This window comes from Triticum urartu, chromosome 7 (genome assembly GCF_003073215.2).
Source record: "Triticum urartu cultivar G1812 chromosome 7, Tu2.1, whole genome shotgun sequence".
Classification (NCBI taxonomy): Eukaryota; Viridiplantae; Streptophyta; class Magnoliopsida; order Poales; family Poaceae; genus Triticum; species Triticum urartu.
In genome coordinates, this window is record NC_053028.1 from 488,055,379 (window position 1) to 488,063,296 (window position 7,918).

The 7,918-nt window shown below is 41.8% G+C and overlaps 1 long non-coding RNA gene across 1 annotated transcript; it reads left to right on the forward strand.

Annotated features, from left to right (window-relative positions):
• The first annotated feature begins 6 nt into the window (after positions 1 to 6).
• Positions 7 to 1,676, forward strand: LOC125520646. Its single transcript, XR_007288781.1, has 2 exons — positions 7 to 678; positions 1,163 to 1,676. It is a non-coding gene; the product is annotated as an uncharacterized LOC125520646 (long non-coding RNA).
• The last annotated feature ends 6,242 nt before the right edge of the window (positions 1,677 to 7,918 follow it).

Below are 7,918 nucleotides of genomic sequence, written 5' to 3' on the forward strand. Positions count from 1 at the left end.
TATAATTAAATGCACCTTTACCTCCTCAGCTTTACCCTGCAAGTAGAGTATCTCTAGCCTACCATCATGCATAATTGTTCTTTTAATTGCCAAAAGGTTATATTACTATCATTTAGCTTTAATCCAAATATAAGTCTCCTAGCAAAAAGTATCATCCAGCGCTTCATCAGATTTCCCATCGACTGAGTTCAATAAGCTAGATGTACTAAGCAATATTGCAGCCTCCTCGTAATATAAATTGCAGTTTGTAGTAGCTATGTTGTCACTGATTTGGAGTCAAGTATGGTACCTACTGTACCATTCATGTTAATCAAGAGTAAGTATGATATAATAGTTGTCCATATGAGTGATATGCTTACCTTGGTGTTACCCTTTTCTGATATATACCACAACTCTTGCAATAGGATGTGTCAGTTTTCTTGGTAGCAAGTTTGTGACAATCTTCACATCACATGTACCACCATTGAATATCATCTTGTAACTGATCTATTGTAGCTATTGTTGTGAACACAAAATTCTAAATATCTTAAAAACTCAAGAAATTGAAAGACACAAATAAGTCAACTAAATCTCATTATAACTAACATTACACGTCTCAGAGACTCGTTATCCAGGAAGAGTGATGATAGCATACATTGGAACTCGTACCTGATTTCTCCGGATTCATGTATCACTCTAGTAAGTTCTTGTAATGTTCTCCTCCTATAAAACATTTGTTCTTCTAGTGTTCCTTGAGTACTATATCTATGCTGATCATTTTTAGTAAAGTTTTTTCTGCCGAATGCCTATGCATATTTGGATTAAATAAGAATGATTGATCTTTGCTTCAGCTTGACTTTGATGCAAGTACACTTAAATTTTGATCACAATCATTATAAATATAATCAGCGGTGCAGATTTTTTTGTTAGCATTGATGGATGTCATGGATCGGTTGCCTTCCTGGACCTCACAATGTTGTTGCCTTCAAAACTATCTTAAAAAGTATTTTTTTATTGACAGTGTATGTATGAAAGCTTATTACAAATTTAGACATTTTTGTGGGAGATTAGAAATCAAGACTTGTTCAGATGGAAACATCTAAACACACATGAGTCAGCAAAGATATTACCTAAACTAATTTGATGGCTTGTTATCTGCCTTCTTTTGATGCTGGGTGCCAAGACGGCAAGACGTCACAGGAGTGTACTGGATGCATCGTGTCTTTGATCCTCCGGCATGACGGACTGGATAGCCTGCAGTCATGGTTTCGATCTACCGGGCGTTCGAGCATCACTTGTGTGTTCAAACCCATCATGTTTCAGCGCACGCATTGGGTGTTTTCTCACCTTCATGTGTTACGACATCCTTGTGTAATTGTGTTTGTAGATGCCTATGCTTGAAAGAAATCAATCAGGCCATATGAAAATCAAGTAGAAAATAATTGACCAGATTGTACTTTGCCTTTGATAGACGTGCACGTGACGGACTTGTATACATCTATTTAGGCAGGTTGACTGGTTCTAGTACATGGATCCGTATATGACGATGAGTCCTGGCTTGCATTGTAGTAGTACTTCTTTTTGACCTGCGTATATGTTGTAGTAGTAGTAGGATAGGGTTCCATATCTGATTTCGATTGTAACTAAAAAAGGATTGTTTATTCCCCTTCAAAGAAAAAGGATTGTTTATTCTTGTACATGCATGTGTGCATGCGTGGTCATGCATGACTTGTTATCCTCCTATATCAGTGGCGGCGCCAGGTTCTAGAGGGTGAGTATTCATTTTGGAGGAGGGTATTCATTTTGCCCAAATCATCACTGTTTTGCAAAAAAAATTGCTTGTTTTATATAAAATTTCAATGGTTTGTCAAAATCTTGGGTATTCAACTGAATACCTAAGAAGACCCCTGGCGCCGCCCCTGCCTCCTATTATCACATCCGAATCACATCGTCTTTTCTATTGCAATAGTTTTTTTATTCTATATTATGCATACAACGTGACAACATAAGAGTTCAATATTGCCGGTACATATATTTTTACATGTTATGTAAGAAACTTTAAATCTAAGCCATTGTTATTCTAATCAAACGATGTAAATAAGATTAGCGTATGTGGACGAATGTGATGGCTTGTTTGACTCTTGTCTTATAATTATATAATAGAAGATTTGCATATTAAAACTTGGGAGATTAAAAATATCATTTTCATAAAACATATCATCCTCAAGCTTGGGACAAACATTAATTGCAGTAAATAAATTCTCAAACATGTCATTTTCATCAAACATAGCATCCCCAAACTTGGACCTTTTCATATTATAAGCATAATCACTTTCGTCATTAATAGTATGGATAGCACCAATATTATAGCACAAAGAACTTCAAAGAGTGCCCCAAAGTTTCTACCGGAGAGTCAAGACAAAAACGTGTGCCAACCCCTATGCATAAGTTCACGAGGTCACGAAAGTCGCAAGTTGATCACCAGAACATACATCAAGTGGATCACGTGATCTCCCATTGTCACCACAGATAAGCACATGCAAGACATACATCAAGTGTTCTCAAATCCTTAAAGACTCAACTCGATAAGGTAACTTAAAAGGGAAAACTCAATTCAGCACAAGAGAGTAGAGGGAGAGAAACATCATAAGATCCAACTATAATAGCAAAGCTCGTGGTACATCAAGATCGTGCCGAATCAAGAACACGAGAGAGAGAGAGATCAAACACATAGCTACTGGTACATACCCTCAGCTCCGAGGGTGAACTACCTCCTCGTCATGGAGAGCGCCGGGATGATGAAGATGGCCACCGAGAGGGATTCCCCCCTCCGGCAGGGTGCCGAAACGGGTCTAGATTGGTTTTCGGTGGCTACAGAGGCTTGCGGCGGCAGAACTCCCGATCTAGATTATGTTTTGGAAGTTTGGGTATATATAAGAGGTTTTGGCGTCGTGAACAAGTCAGGGGGGTCTCCGAGGCGGCCACGAGGTAGGGGGCGCGCCCCTACCCCCGTGGTGGCCTCGGGACTCTTCTGGCCCATCTCCGGTACTTCGCGGGCTTCTTCTGATCTAAAAATGATCTCCGTGAAATTTCAGGTCAATTGGACTCCGTTTGGTTTTCCTTTTCTGCGATACTCAAAAACAAGGAAAAACAGAAACTGGTACTGGGCTCTAGGTTAATAGGTTAGTCCCAAAAATTATATAAAATAGCATATAAATGCATATAAAACATCCAAGGTTGATAAATATAATAGCATGGAACAATCAAAAATTATAGATACGTTGGAGACGTATCACCTATATACATGATCATGCCTAGATATTCTCATAGTTATGCACTTTTCTATCAATTGCTTGAAAGTAATTTGTTCACCCACCGTAATACTTATGCTATCTTGAGAGAAGCCACTAGTGAAACCTATGGCCCCTGGGTCTATCTTTTATCATATAAGTCTCCAATCTATTTTATTTCGCAATCTTTACTTTCAATCTATTTCATAAAAATACCAAAACTATTTATGTATCTTATTATCTCTATCAGATCTCACTCTCGTAAGTGACCGTGAAGGGATTGCCAACCCCTTTTATCACGTTGGTTGCGAGGTTCTTATTTGTTTCTGTAGGTACGAGGGACTTGCGTGTAGTCTCCTACTGGATTGATACCTTGGTTCTCAAAAACTAAGGGAAATACTTACGCTACTTTACTGCATCACCCTTTCCTCTTCAAGAGAAAACTAACGCAGTACTCAAGAGGTAGCAATAAGGATTTCTGGCGCCGTTGCCGGGGAGATCTACGCACAAGTCAAGACATACCAAGTACCTATCATAAACTCTTATCCCTCGCATTACATTATTTGCCATTTGCCTCTCGTTTTCCTCTCCCCCACTTCACCCTTGCCATTTTATTCGCCCTCTTTTCCGTTCACCTCTTTTTTGTTTGCTTCTTGTGTGCTTGTGTGTTGGATTGTTTGTCACGATGGCTCAAGATAATACTAAATTGTGTGACTTTTCCAATACCAAAAATAATGATTTTACTAGCACTCCGATTGCTCCCCTTACCGATGATGAATCTTGTGAAATTAATACTGCTTTGCTAAATCTTGTCATGAAAGATCTGTTTTCCGACCTTCCTAGTGAAGATGCCACTACCCATCTAAAGAGCTTTGTTGATTTGTGTGATATGCAAAAGAAGAAAGATGTGGATAATGATATTGTTAAATTGAAGCTATTCCCATTTTCGCTTAGAGATCGTGCTAAAACTTGGTTTTCTTCTTTGCCTAAAAATAGTATTGATTCATGGAATAAGTGCAAAGATGTTTTTATCTCTAAGTATTTTCCTCCCGCTAAGATCATCTCTCTTAGAAACGATATTATGAACTTTAAGCAACTAGATCATGAGCATGTTGCACAATCTTGGGGGAGGATGAAATTAATGATTCGCAATTGCCCTACTCATGGTTTGAATTTATGGATGATCATACAAATTTTTTTATGCTGGATTGAATTTTGCTTCTAGAAATCTTTTAGATTCGGTCGTGGGAGGCACTTTTATGAAAATCACTTTAGGAGAAGCTACCGAACTCCTAGATAATATTATGGTTAATTATTCTCAATGGCACCCCGAAAGATCTACTAGTAAAAAGGTTCATGCTATAGAAGAAATTAATGTTTTGAGTGGAAAGATAGATGAACTTATGAAATTGTTTGCTAATAAGAGTGTTTCTTCTGATCCTAATGATATGCCTTTGTCTACTTTGATTGAGAACAATAATGAATCTATGGATGTGAATTTTGTTGGTAGGAACAATTTTGGTAACAACGCATATAGAGGTAATTTTAATCCTAGGCCTTTTCCTAGTAATTCCTCTAATAATTATGGTAATTCCTATAATAATTCTTATGGAAATTATAATAAGATGCCCTCTGATTTTGAATCTAGTATTAAAGAATTTATTAGTTCGCAAAAGAGTTTCAATGCTTTGATTAAAGAAAAATTGTCTAAGATTGATGAGTTGGCTAGGAACGTGGATAGAATTTCTCTTGATGTTGATTCTTTGAAACTTAGATCTATTCCACCTAAGCATGATATCAATGAGTCTCTCAAAGCCATGAGAATTATCATTGATGAGTGCAAAGAAAGAACCGCTAGGATGCGTGCTAAAAAAGATTGCTTTATAAAGGCGTGTTCTTCTAGTTTTGACGACAATAAGGATGAGGATCTAAAAGTGATTGATGTGTCTCCTATTAAATATTTGTTTTGCATTATGAATCTTGATAATGATGGGACTGGAGATGAGTCAACTTTAGTTAAAAGGCGTCCCAATGATTCAGAGTTTTTAGATCTTGATGCAAAAAATAATAAAAGTGGGATTGGAGAGGTCAAGACTTTACATAGCAATGAACCCACTATTTTGGATTTCAAGAAATTTAATTATGATAATTGCTCTTTGATAGATTGTATTTCCTTGTTGCAATCCATGCTAAATTCTCTGCATGCTTATAATCAAAATAAAGCTTTTACCAAACATATCATTTGTTAGAGTATATATATATATAGCCATGTAACCTTTCGTATTTACCCTATTGTATAAGGGGTTTCCTGCATATATTCCACACATGTACATGTATATATATTGGCCTATGGCCTCCTGGAAATACAAGTTGCATATTTCCTAACATGGTATTAGAGCTAGGTCAATTTTTTGCACGCCACAACTCATGCCATTGATCCGCTCCTGCTGCCGGTATCCTCTCCGGTTCTATGGATTACTTTCGATCCAGCCGCCGACCGCTTGCCCCTCCCGATCGATCAGATCGAGTCGAGCCACCGTCTTCCGTTCGCTCTGCCCCGTCCCGCAGTTGGGCTTTGGGCCTCTCCCTATCTGGTCGTCGTCGCCCCGCAGTCGGCCTCTCTCGATCGATCGCTCTCGCCCCGCAGAACGGGCCTCTCCCGATCGATCCCCCCGCCCCCGCACAGTCTTCGTTTGAGGCAGCAGATTGCCCCGCCACCAACCCAGTCGCCGAATTCCTGCTGCTGGCTCGATCCATCTGCGGTTGTTCTCCCGTTCTCACAAAGTCAGCATAGCAGCTGGCGGTGATTGCCACCCTCACGGGATTTGGTCCCTGCTGCTGTTCTCATCCAATCCATCTGATGCCGTCGCGAGCGCTGACTGCGGCTGCTCGTCAGGATCCTGCTGTTTGCCCGGTGATTGCAAAAAAATGTCTACACCGTCAGGCTATGTCACAGTTCCTCGCTGCCCGGTGATCTTTGATGGCACTAACTATATCGAGTTTGCTGGCTTCATGCGCATTCATATGCGTGGCATTCGTCTTTGGGGCATTCTTTCTGGCGAGGTCCATTGTCCGTCGTGTCCGGTTTCACCTATGGCTCCTACTCCGCCGACGCCACTGGTTCTTGCTGCTGATGCTGATCAAGCTGCTAAGGATGCAGCTAAGCTTGCAGATGACGCTGCCGTCCATGCTTATGATGCCTCGACTTATGAGGAGGCTCTTCAGACTTATCATGAGGCTCTTTCTGCTTACACTCAGTGGCTTGATGAGGATGCCTGTGCCGCAACTTTCTCACTGCTAGTGTTCTGCCTTAGTTTGCCTCTGAGTTCTTGGGGCTCCCTACCGTATTTGACATGTGGACCCGTCTCCGTCAATGCTATCAACCCTCTGGTGATGCCTTATATCTGTCTGTGGTCCGGCAGGAACATGCTCTTCAGCAGGGTGACTCTAGTGTTGACGATTTCTATGCTCAGAGTTCTGCTATCTGGCGTCAACTTGATTCTCTCCGCACTGCTGGTTGCCGTACTTGTCAGTGTTGCCAGGCTGTGCGAGCTGATTTGGAGTTTCATCGTGTCTACGAGTTCTTATCTCGGCTCCGTAAGGAGTTTGAGCCCCGGCGTGCTCAGTTGTTTGCTCGCGGTCGTATCTCCCTCATGGAGGCGCTTTCCGAGATTCGTGCTGAGGAGACTCGCCTACGTGGTGCTGGTCTACTTGAGGTTACCTCTGTGCTTGCTGCTCGAGTTCCTGTTATGTCGCCTGCTGCACCGACTCCATCCAGCTCCAGTGCTCCTTCGCTCTTGCCTACTCCTACGGGCGGCCAGGGTCGGTCTCGTCCTCACTGTGGCTACTGCAATATGGATGGTCATGTTGAGTATCAGTGCTTCTAGAAGAAGAAACACCTGCGTAAGGCGCGATCATCAGCTTCAGGGACTTCTTCTTCTACTTCGACATCTTCCACCACCGCCTTGACTAAGCAGGATATTTTGCGACTTAAGCGTCTGCTTGCCACGTTAGGTTCTCCTTCGACGGGTACTGCTGCTTCTGTGACTGATGCTTCCCGCACTGAGCAACCACCCTCTACACAGTCAGGTACATCCTCGTGGGTTCTGGACTCTGGAGCTTCTTTTCATATGTCTTCTCATTCGTCAAATTTGTCCTCTCTTAAATCGCTTGATTTTCCTGTTCATGTACTCACTACTGATGGTACTCCTCTTTCTGTTGCTAGTCGAGGCAATCTTACCACACCCTCTTACTCTGTTCCTGATGTTGCTCATGTTCCTCGACTCACCATGAATCTTTTTTCTGCTGGTCAACTTACTGATTCTGGTTGTCACGTCATCCTTGATGTTGACTCTTGTTCTGTTCAGGATCATCGAATGCACACTTTGGTTGGGGCTGGCCCTCGCCGCCGTGATTCTCAGGGTCTTTGGGAGCTAGATTGGCTTCATGTTCCTTCCGCTGCCACCACTATTGCCAGTCCATCCGCTCCTGTCGCTTCAGCTACCGGCTCCTTCCAGCAGTGGCATCATCGACTTGGTCATCTTTGTGGGTCTCGCTTGTCGTCATTAGATCGTCGAGGTCTTCTGGGGTCTGTCTCAGGAGATGTCTCTTTAGAGTGTCAGGGTTGTAGACTAGGAAAATAGATTCAG